This window comes from Amborella trichopoda, chromosome 5 (assembly GCF_054954075.1).
Source record: "Amborella trichopoda isolate Santa Cruz 75 chromosome 5, AtrichopodaSantaCruz75HAP2 v2.0, whole genome shotgun sequence".
NCBI classification, from domain to species: Eukaryota; Viridiplantae; Streptophyta; class Magnoliopsida; order Amborellales; family Amborellaceae; genus Amborella; species Amborella trichopoda.
This window is the reverse complement of record NC_142340.1, coordinates 28,366,638-28,379,216: the sequence shown is the minus strand read 5'-3', so window position 1 is coordinate 28,379,216 and position 12,579 is coordinate 28,366,638.

Sequence of the window (12,579 nt, the reverse complement as noted above, 5' to 3'; positions counted from 1 at the left end):
CACGCCATGATGCCCTGACTATTACAGGTTTTATATATCCACAAGCAACATTGAGTGCACTTTACCTTGAACATTGACCGAATAGTGAAGCTGGTAATTGTTGATTGATGAATTCGGAGCAGCCATATGGAATAAAACATCTGCCCCTCGGCAAGCTGCAAGGTAGATTTTAGTCTCAAAAGATGCAACTACAGGAGTCCATGAAATTGTTGTAGGCAGCATTATAGAAAACACTCTATAAATAATCATTTTCCAAATAAGCTAACATTGAACAACATAATTAATTACACCACAATGATTATTAAAATCAGGAAAAACAAATTCCAGAGCTCCCACTTTTCTTAAAACAACAAAGGCATACAACTCATGCCAATGACAGACGAGTAAATTGGTCAATTGATGCTCGCTCAGGACATATCTTAAAATTATATATCTCTTGGTCCGATCACATAGTTTGCTTTGTCATTGCTAAAAACTTGGAAAAAATTCATCCCCTGAGAGCCATGACATTATTTTTCAGTTGGCAGTTGCATTACAAAACAAGTTCATTTTAACCAAACCAAAGCTAATTAAAAGGTGTGGAATGTCATAGCAAGATCAGAAGAAAATACAAATGTAAGGGCAGTAATACTGAGCCACTTCTATAAATTGCTAAATCACTTGATAGTCCTGTATAGGTTCTATACATACTTGTGCCTTTAACACTGGACATTTAAAATTTCTATAAGAATTCAATGATTGATTTTGAAAGGACATCGAAATCGGCTCGTAAAGGATATCTAATCCAGATGAATTTTCATAATCATAATACTTTGCACTCTTTTTTACAGTACAAGAAGCACGAATTGGGATATTAAAATTGAAACTTTATTTGCGTTCATAGTGGGAATTACACTGGGCGCACCATCCAAAATTGTAAAGCATAAATCCTGAGGTTCTGATTCCGGAATCGGTGAATCGAAGCTATTCTAAAGATCCCTGTATTAGGGATCGATGCCCGTACAATCTCAAAGGTAGGGATCGAGGTCCATGTGTATTGGGTTATATAGGATCAAGAATCATTATATAAAGATGTGAGATCCTATACGTAAGAAGTGAAGTTCCCAAAGGCATTTTGTTTTAAGTTTCCTATGGGGGGCCACATCAATAAAAGTGATCCAACACATTATGGAGCGACGAATAACTTTCATAGGAGCGAGCTCCATTTTCTTAGAGCACGAATTCCTCAGGTAGGTTGGAGTAAGGATCCGTGGCTTCAAAATGTAGCTCCCGACATTGTTAACCAAAAACATATAGGCTTAATCTTCTATGAAATAAATAAGGAACTTTAAACTTATCCATTGTTCCTTATATTAATATAGTAGATAGATCATTTCACTAAAAAACTTATGACATTCTAAATAATTATGTATAAATATATATAAACCAACACTATTCTAAACAAAAAACAAAAAATGATATATAAATCAACGTTACATATGCAAGGAATAATTGTGTTGTTAGTATTGCTTTCTAAAAAGGAAAATAAAGGTGAGTACTCATTATTAAGGATAGCAAGCAATTGTTTATTGATGTAAAATTATCATAAAATATCACAACGATGTAAAGTTATAATAAAATCATGAAACATTAGTGGGCCATGATTTAATGGTGTTGTGTGGGAAGGGGGGAAGGGAGCAACGTGCAAAACCTTGGCTTTGCAATTTACCATCCAATATCAAGATTTTACAACTTGAAGGGGGGAGAGAGATATACCATCATTCCACACTTGCGATCCCATATTGGTGGGATCTAGATGCCATATGTGCGATGTTTGTGTTCTGTTATTTTGGAATCTAAGTCCCGATACACTCTGGAACACGAAGCATAAGACTAGGGAACTAGATCATGCAATGTTCAGGAATGTGAAATTAAATTGTAAGACACTCATTCATTTATAAGATGGAATGAAATCCAAAAAGCACTAAATTGAGTTTCAGACTGTATCGGCTCCGAGATTGAGAGAATCGAGATTCGGCAAAAGATCACCAAGCAATAGAGATCCCGCTAACTATGGTTTTGACTCAGATGTGCTATGCTTACGGCCCAACCCGAACCAAAGGGAAAGGCAAGCCTCAGACACTATCTCTAGTTCTAATTGAGAGAGAATCTAGACCATACTCTCACCTACCCACAAAACGGGTTAACAAAATCAACTAAGGAAGCTAGACAAGTAGGTGTACTGTCATCAAAACTTAGGATTACAAATCAATATAGTGGACGAATTTATTAGCTATTTTCATAAAAAAAGTAAGAAAATAGAACACGAAAGCCTTTTAAGTGTCCAATTATTTTTATTCCAGACCAATCATAAGAAGGCTTGACCTACACAAATTTATTGCAAGGAAACAGGAAAACCCAAATGCTCGAAACCTCTCTAATGATTCACAATATGCCGTGACAATGACATGTTTCTGATGTAACCAACTAGAGTACCACATATTATGTGACTACCTTTGTGATGTAAAAATAGCAACGAACACGAGAAGTGATTTGTGTAGGAGTGATTACATCGTGTTTGTTACTTTTAGCAAGAAGCACAAAGGACACTGCTGCAAATTTAGTTATTCTCTAATATAAACAAATAGTTAACTCCAATATACATGAGTTGAGTGTTGTACGATTGAGTTGACACTACAAATATGATGATGTATGAGCTGATTACTTGTTGTTTTTTATGTCAGTTAAATAAGATTTCGTACATGAATTTAAGTGGTCTCCCTCAAGGCAATATAGCCATTGATTTTTTTTCTAGCTCTCAATCTAAGATACAATCTGACAACAGCAGAAGCTTGATAGTTTGGGAGGGGAAAACCCCAAGAGATTTATCAGATTACAAACATGGGTCACTAAAACATGAAAAAACAAAGTCCAGTTTTGAAGTAAAAAAATGCATTCAGAGTAACGGTAAATTGTTAGTTAACTGTTAATAGACTAAAATTGATATATTTTTTCTCTATGTGGAATAAAGATGTTGAAGATCCGAATAGCCAAAACCCCAATGCTATCGATCACCGAATATCACACATTCAATACCAAATATGTAAAATCGATAATCATATAGTAAGCTCAAGGATCATGCGCAACAAATTTAAGAAAATAAATTAGAGATGGAAAACATAGTTATGAGAGAAAATTAGATCGACAAACCACAACACCAATTTAACGTGGTTCACCCCGTTGGACTATGTCCACGGGCAAGCCGGCAAATATTCCACTATCAAAAGAGAAATTTACAAGGGAATACATAGTTACCTCAAAAGGAGAAAATCGATCAAAAAAATCACCAAAAATACCTTCATTGTGATCATCCAAAAGAGCACGACTAACCCCACTTCACTTTGGATGACTCAAGAACATGAGCAACACAAGCTCACACCATTTCTCTCAAAATTAGGACAAGAAAAACCTTCTTTACCTCCTTCCCTTTCTCAACCTAACCCAAGGAAGCCCTAGGCCTTTCTATAGAGAGAGGAACTCAAAAGAAGAAGAATCATGTAACCCAAAAAACCCCATATTTGGCTTTCATACAAGCCACCTAATTGTAGTGACAAAAAAGCCCCCAAACAAATGGTAAAAGACAAAAGCATCCAAAAGGTGATTTTTCTATCACCGAATCACTTGGTTCGCCAACTTACTCTTCTTCATCAATGACTTCTTCATTGATACTTGTGGGTGCTTCTTCCGGTATATAAGGTTGAAAATCAATTTCTTGGGTGTCATATGGTGGTGCATTGTATTTTATCTCTTTTATAGATGACTTCTCAAGGAAGGTATGGGTATTCACCCTTAAATCAATGAGTGATGCATTTCTGGCCTTTAAGCACTTTAAGGCTGAAGTTGAGAAGACTACGAGGCGCCACATCAAAACAATTCGCACCGACAATGGCAAGAAGTACAATTCCGATGTGCTTACAAAATTTTGTAAAGATGAAAGAATCATGAGGCATTTCACCACGATTTACACTCCCCAATAAAATAGTGTTGCGGAAAGGATGAATCGCACTTTGATGGAGCGAGCAAGAAGCATATTGAGCAATGCCGGATTGGAACAATGTTCATAAAATTCGGATTCCCGAAATTTTATGGTGGGAATTAGTTTCTTCTTCATCAAAATCTCCATACCCTTTTCACTCAAGTGGCCCAACCTCCTATACCATAATCATAGTGGAAGATCATTACTCTCCACTACCGAATTTGTTGCATCATCAACAATACAGCTTCCCAATAGCTTATACAAGTACGCAACTCTAACCCCCTCGATCACAACAAGAGCACCCTTAGATACTTTGAGAACTCTTACTTATCCGATGAATTTATAGCCATGGGAATCCAATAAAGAAAGAGAAATTAAACTTTTCTTCAAGTCCGCTACCGCTACAGGTCGAACATACTCAAATGTATGGATACTTCCAGCTTACATCCTTAATTTCATTGTGCTAATCCCAACCATTCTATACTTGAACTGTTTCCCATCAACATGGAACCACCATCACATGGTTCATATGAACTAAACCATGACTTGTATGGACATATATGATGTGTAGCACCACTATCCAAAATCCATTTTTGATGGAATTCGGGATTGTTACCACGATGTAAACCTCTTCTTCAATAAAGCCGGATGTATATTTTTCACTTGATTCACCTCATTTTTGTACTCATTGATTTCCTTTGCTTTTTCGAACTTTTGTCATTTACCTTTTGTACAATCTTTTTTCATATGTCCCGCTTCACCACATCCCCAACAAACAAACTTGTGTTCTCGGCCTTTAAAATTGGATCGACCTTTCAACTTAGATTTAGAATAATTTCGAAAGGAATTACCTCTCACTTGAACGATCCTTTGAAAAATGCACTTCCAATTTCGGTTCTCCAATAGATGCCTTTTTTCGGAGTTCATGGGCAAGCAAAGTACTAGTCACCGTACTCAAGTCAAGTGAACCTTCTTTAATGCAACATAATGTTATCACTAAATTATCATAAGATTCCAGTACATCCATAACAAACTTACCTCCTTGTCCTCATCTTTCATTTTTTCTCACCAACACTATCAAGTTCACAAATGATGTTATTGAAAATGCTCAAATGATCGGAAACTTTTGTCCCCTCTTTTATCCTTAAAGTAGACAATTTTCTGTTTAATAGAATACGATACGTAAGAAATTTGTTTTTACAATTTCTCCCACAAGCCCTTTGTCGTCTTCTCTTCCACTATATTGAATAAAATCTTATTTGCTAAGCACAATTGAATTGTAGCCATAGTCGTGAGGTCAATTTCCTCCCAATCCTCATTACTCATAGAATCCGACTACTTTTCCTTTCTGAGTAATGCTTGTGCAATCCTTGCTGGACCAAAAGATCATGACCTTGAATTTTTAATATCTCAAGACTATTTTGTCCATCAAATTTCACCACCTCAAACCGATTACTCGCCATTTTCCAAAATATATTACACAAAACCTAATGCTTTGATACCACTTGTTGAAGATCCGAATTCTCGAAACCCCAATTCTATCGATCACTGAATATCACACATTCAATACCAAATATGTAAAATCGATAATCGTATAATAAGCTTAAGGATCATGCGCAACAATTTAAGAAGATAAATTAGAGATGGAAAACATAATCATAAGAGAAAATTATGGAGACAAACCACAACACCAATTTAATTCGGTTCACCCCGTAGCGCTACGTCCATGGGCAAGTCAGCCAGTATTCCACTATCAAACAAGAAATTTATAAGGGGATACAGAGTTACCTCAAAAGAAGAAAATAGATGAAAAGACATCACCAAAGATACCTTCCTTGTGATCATCTAAAGGAACACGATTTACCCCGTTTCACTTTGGATGACTCAAGAACATCAACAACACAAGCGCATATCATTCCTCCCAAAAATAGGACAAAAAAAACCTTCTTTACCTCCTTCCCTTTCCCAACCTAACCCAAGGAAGCCCTAGCCTCTTTTAGAGAGAGAGGAACTGAAAAGAAAAAGAATCATGTAACCCATTGCAAGCCATCTAATTGTAGTGATAAAAAAGCCTCCAAATAAATAGTAAAAGATAAAAGCATCCAAAAGGTTGTTTTTCTAACACCATTCAACAAAAGATACAGAAATCAAGTCCAAAAACCTGAAATGCAAGTGGTTTTGGCAATCATGGCGCAAAAAAAGGGAGCGAAGAAGGAATGGATAATGTAAAATATGACCTTGAAAAAAACCAAAACAAAACAAAAGGGCAGATAGGCATTTATATCAACCAAATTCACTCAATTTTTTTTGTACTTGCTCTATTAAAACATCAAGAAACCAATTAATGGAACTCAAAGTAAAGAACCAATGATCTATAAGAGATGAGATAATCACAGGAAAGATTGCGGTTGAAAGTGGAAATGGGGAGTACCTTGAAGGACTTGGGTTTCATCACAAAGATCCATGGAGATGTACAGGGCTCTTACAAAACGCAATTGGCCAAGAATTGAGTCCTCTTCTCCGTCGTCAAATTGGTTAGAAGTGGAGAGATTAGCGATTCGAACTAGAGACCACTCAGGGATGCTAAAAGCATAGAATCCAAATGCCGAGCAGCGAATCCCCTTCCCCCAGTAACAACACAACACGTACCCTCCATTCTCTCTCTCTCTCCAAATTCTAATTCTGGTTTTTGAATTTGTGAACGGCAAACGCAGAAGAAGAGAAAAAAAAAAGCTCAATAAACAGAAGTTGAAAAGGAAAATTTACGGAGAGGCCAGGATTTATGAAAATAAAATAAACGCCCCATCTTAAAGGAATTTGAGAAATAATATGGGCCTCAAGCCCATATATCATTGCAATCATAAAAATAGTAATATTTAGCTTTCTCTCTTATGTTTTTTACCAAAAGATTCATGCAGTATGGAGAGGTATGGTGATTGATATATTAAACTACCACAACTTTTGGACAATCTAATGTTTGCAAGATTAGACTGATCTAGAATTGGGGCTATTTGGTATCTAGCCAATCAGACAACCCTAGCATTGAAACAAATTTAGAAATAAAATAAAAAACCGATATGATATTTAAGCAAGACAAAAATAAAAAACCACGAAAAGGGAAGACTTACAAAAGACCAAAACAAATTTTTTTAAAAAATGCAATTTCCATAAGGCTTAGGCTTTTAAAACTTTATTCATAAAATACTTCAAGCATAGATAATATTTATGATGGTTCTAAAATCTATTTCCTTGATTAATTATGACATTTGTAACTCAAAAAATAGCACAAATCTCATATATCCATGAGGACATAAAAACTGACCTTCGTAGATAACATGCTACATAATACACTTCTTAGGGCTTGAAATCCTAATCTCTTTTCATACACAATGGTCAAGATCAAGAAGATCGATTTGAAGATTTTTTGACCTTGAAACTCACAATTTTTTGTGAGATGTAAGATAAAGCTTTATTTTTATTTTTATAGGACCTAGACCTTATTTTAACTTTTTCTATGGGTAAATATTACTGGTCCGTAATTTTGAAAAATGGTTTGATAAAGTTGCACACTCTATCAAAATTAGCAAAGCCTCACTTCATAACTCATCCAACATTACAATTCAAGAATTGAATTACATGGATCATCTCAACCTGAAATTATGTTTATAAAAAAAAAAAAAGAATTTCAACATCTAAACATAACGTATATTGTCACAAATTATCCAGGCCATTTATCTTACCTCAGAAAAAATGTTCACAAACCTATACGATCAGTACCATTTTTTTAGTTTAAAATCTATAGTTACTATTGGAAATTAATTTTAAAGTGATCATGGAGATTTCCTTGTGCTTTTCGAACGAGTATTTAAGATGGGGCATTTATTTTATTTTCATAAATCCTAGTCTCTCCGTAAATTTTCCTTTTCAACTTCTGTTTATTGAGTTTTTTTTTTTTTCTCCTTCAGCGTTTGCCGTTCACAGATTCAAAAACCAAAGTTAGAATTTGGAGAGAGAGCAAAGAGAGAGAATGGAGGGTCTGTGCTGTGTTGTTACTAGGGGAAGGGGATTCATTGCTCGGCATTTGGTTTATATGCTTTTAGAATCCCCAAGTGGTCTCTAGTTCGAATCGCTGATCTTCCCTCTTCTATCCAATTTGACAATGGAGAAGAGGACTCAATTCTTGGCCAATCCCTGCAATCTGGAAGAGCCCTATACATCTCCATGGATCTTTGTGATAAAACCCAAATCCTTCAAGGTACTCCTCATTTCCACTTTCAACTCCAGTTTTTCTTGTGATTTTTTAAGAATCACTATTTCATTCGTGTTATCTCATCTCTAAGAGATCATTGTTTTTTTACTTTGAGTTTCATCAATTGGTTTCTTGATGTTTTAATAGAGCAAGTACAAAAAAATTGCATGAATTTGGTTGATATAAATGCCTATATGCACTTTGTTTTGTTTTGGGTTTTTTTCAGGGTCATATTTTACATTATCCATTCTTTCGTAAAAACCATAAGAAAGAAACCTTTCTTTTCCCTTTTTAAGAAATCCTTCAGGTTGTTGCATGTACACTTCTTCTTCAAATTCACCATGTAAAAATGTCGTTTTTACATTTATTTGTTCAAGCTCCAAATCATGCAATGCAACAGGCCCAAGCACCAACCTTATGGAGCTTAACTTGACAACCGGGGCAAATATTTCAAGAACGCCTTCCTTTTGTGCAAACTAGCCTTGCCCTATATCTTTCCGAACTTCCATCAATCCCTTTCATGATTTTGAACACCTACCTGCAACCAACCGCTTTTCTACCCTTGGGCAACTCTACCAAATCCCACGTCTTGTTCTTAAAAAGAGCCACCATTTCATCTTCCATAACCTTCTTCTAAGATATGGAATCATTCCCTTACATAGCTTCTTGGTAAATGATCGGTTCTTCATTCATAACAACCAAAGCATATGGTACTTCGGGATCCACATAGTCACTAAACCGCTCCGGTGGACGAATTACCCTTGTAGATCTTCTTATCATGGATGGTGCAACTTCTTCATGGGAATCACTTGGTGCGCCAACTTGCTCTTTTCAATCAATGACTTCTTCATTGATACTTGTATATGCTTCTTTCGGCATATAGCCTTCACTAGATGATGGAACATATGATTGAAAATCAATTTCTTTGGGTGTCATATGGATGACTTCTCAAGGAAATATGGGTGTTCACTCTTAAATCAAAGAGTGATGCATTTCTGGCCTTTAAGCATTTTAAGGCCGCAGTTGAGAAGAGTACAAGCGCTACATCAAAACACTTCGCACCGACAATGGGAAGAAGTATAATTCCGATGAGTTTACAAAATTTTGTAAAGATTAAGGAATCATGAGGCATTTCACCACGGTTTACATTCCTCAATAAAACGGTGTTGCGGAAAAGATGAATCGCATTTTGATGGAGCGAGCAAGAAGCATATTGAGCAATGTCGAATTGAAGCAAGAGCTATGGGCCGAAGCCGTGATGATGGCTTGTTATCTCATCAATCGATCACTTTCGGCGGCTTTAAGGGAAAAAACACCTCAAGCGGTATGGTCCAGAACTTCTTGTAATTATTTCGATTTATAGATTTTTGGTTGTGATGCTTATGTTTTAATTCCTAGTTGCCAAAAATATAAGCTTGAACCAAAATCAAAGAAATGCATTTTTGTTGGGAAGAGAAAAGGTGTGAAAGGATATCGGTTATGGGATCCAAGTGCTCGAAAGACAATTACAAGCCGAGATGTGCATTTTAATGAGTCATGCGTGGTAACAAGAGGTGTAGGACATGAGATTAAAAATGGGAAAGAATCTCATAATGACACCTCTTGTCAACATGGATGACTCATCAAAATTCACATCTCAGTTTGTAATTATCTTTCGAGCACGTGGATCCCATAACCGGTATCCTTTCACACATTTGTTATACACAAGCCGTCATCACGGCTTTGGCCCATAGCTCTTGCTCCAATCCGGCATTGCTCAACATGCTTCTTGCTCGCCCCATCAAAGTGTGATTCATCCTTTCCGCAATACTATTTTGTTAGAGAGTGTAAACCGTGGTGAAATGCCCCTTGATTCTTTCATCCTTACAAAATTTTGTAAACTCATAGAAATTATACTCTTTCCCATTGTCGGTGCGAAGTGTTTTGATATAGCGCTCGTACTCTTCTCAACTTTGGCCTTAAAATGGTTAAAGGCCAAAAATGCATCATTCTTTTATTTAAGAGTGAACACCCATACCTTCCTTGAGAAGTCATTTATAAAAGAGATAAAATACAATGCACCACCATATGACAATACGGGTCAGGGCCTCCATAAATCCGAGTGAACATAATCAAGTATTCCCTTTGCTTGTATGGCTTTCGGCTTTGAAAATTCGTCTATGTTGTTTTCCATAGACAATGTTCACAAAATTCGGATTCCCCAAATTTTATGGTGGAATTAGTTTCCTCTCCATCAAAATCTCCATACCCTTTCACTTAAGTGGCCCAGCCTCCTATATCATAACCATAGTGGAAGATCATTACTCTCCACTACCGAGTTTGTCGCATCATCAACAATAGAGCTTCCCAATAGCTTACACAAGTTTCCAACTCTAATACCCTCGATCACAACAAGAGCACCCTTAGATACTTTGCGAACTCCCCCTTGTCCGGTGAGTTTATAGCCATGGGAATCCAATAAAGAAAGAGAAATTAAACCTTTCTTCAAGTCCGGTACATGTCGAACATGCCCAAATGTATGGATACTTCCAGCATACATCCTTAATTTCACCGTGTCAATCCCAACCATTCTATACTTGAATTGTTTCCCATCAATACGGAACCACCATCACATGGTTTATATGAACTAAACCATGACTTGTTTGGACCCATCCAGGACGCTGGTGGGGTACATAGGTGACCTACTTGGGACGCCAGTAGGGTATTTTGTGAAATCTTTTGAATTATATATTGCTGTTAAAATATTTATTGACATTTCAATCATTTGGATTATGTTTAATTGTGTATTTGTGAAAGTGCAAGTGTTAGCCATAAATGCATTTGCTCGCATTGACCTCCATTTTGAAAGTGTTTTATATCTTCCATTCATGATTATTTTTTTGGACGATGATGATCACTTACTGAGTAACCAAACTCATAAAACTATGGTAAACATTTTTCAAGGTAATTACAATCTCATAGTTCGAATGCAAAAGGACCTTCTCTGAAGTAATTTGTAGTCATAATTGACTTACGCTGTAACTTTTGACCAAATGCATCATATTGTAATTTTTGTCCTATCAAGAGATGTATATATCTGGCCCTTTATGTTAATATCAATTGTGAGCAGATTTTACACATTAAAAAAAATGGAAAATATGTTTTGGTGAAATATATGAGTAGGAATTTTAAATTTATTTTATTTATAAATAATATAAGATTAGTCTGTCGCACCTCGAAAATATTAGTGAACTCAGGGTGTGACATTACTATACCTTAGATTTTCCTTACTTTGCAGATGCCACTAAAGAGGGAACTAGAAGTCTGTCACCAGGGCCAAAAATGCTGCTAGGGCGTATCAACAAGTCCGTAGCCCTTCTTTTCCATTTGCATTCAAAACAAGTGCCTCTCCTTCTACTTTAGTTGCTAAATAGTGGTCATTGTGCTGAGATAAAACATTGATGGTGAAAAAGCATGAGTTAAGCAAGCAAAAGGTGATTGACCTTGCAGTATCAAAAAGGAGGGAAAGAGCAAAAGGAAGAGTGTGCTTCTTATAACAAAAAAAAAAAAAGAAAGAGTGTGCTTCTTATAACAAACACATTAGTGTGTGAAGAAAAACATGAATTTCAAGCTAAGATATATATGATTGAATCAATGCACCTTGTCTGGATATGGCAATGACTCATCCCCATTATGTATCCCATGAAGGCCATCAAAGACCACACTGGGGGAGCTGGTATAAATCAGCCTTTTTACTTTACACTCAACGCAGGCATCAATCACATTTTTTGCACTTGTAAAACCAGAGTTTGCATTCAAAATGCTTCACATGTAGAGGAACTAAAAGTGGAAGGCAAAATGAAATAAGATTCAACCTATTTTGTGCAGGTTAGGTGCCAAAAGAGAGCAAGTAGATTCCCTAGTGAGAGCTCTGTGTCTAAGTGTATTGAGTGTGTGGACCACACACACTGCCCATACAGTAGTGTCTACGTACTGACTGACGTACCAAAGAGCTCCTCCCCACTACGAACACCATTATCCAAGTTGATGCCCCCCAAGAATATTGTATGTGGTCTGCACTCTAACTGCTTATGTTCTCTTATTACATCCATCGTATCCTCATAATATTATATTACATAATTGTGGGAATATAAAATAGAGAAACCCAAACATATAAATCACTTCATGACTTAAATTTGCATCTCAGTCAACGCAAGAGGAGACAAATGAGACCACTGATTATAGGAAACAACTGACTGTCACATAAATCATCTCCATATTTTTTTTATGTATTAACTATTTTATTTAGATTTTTTTGAAACTTTTTATATTTTTT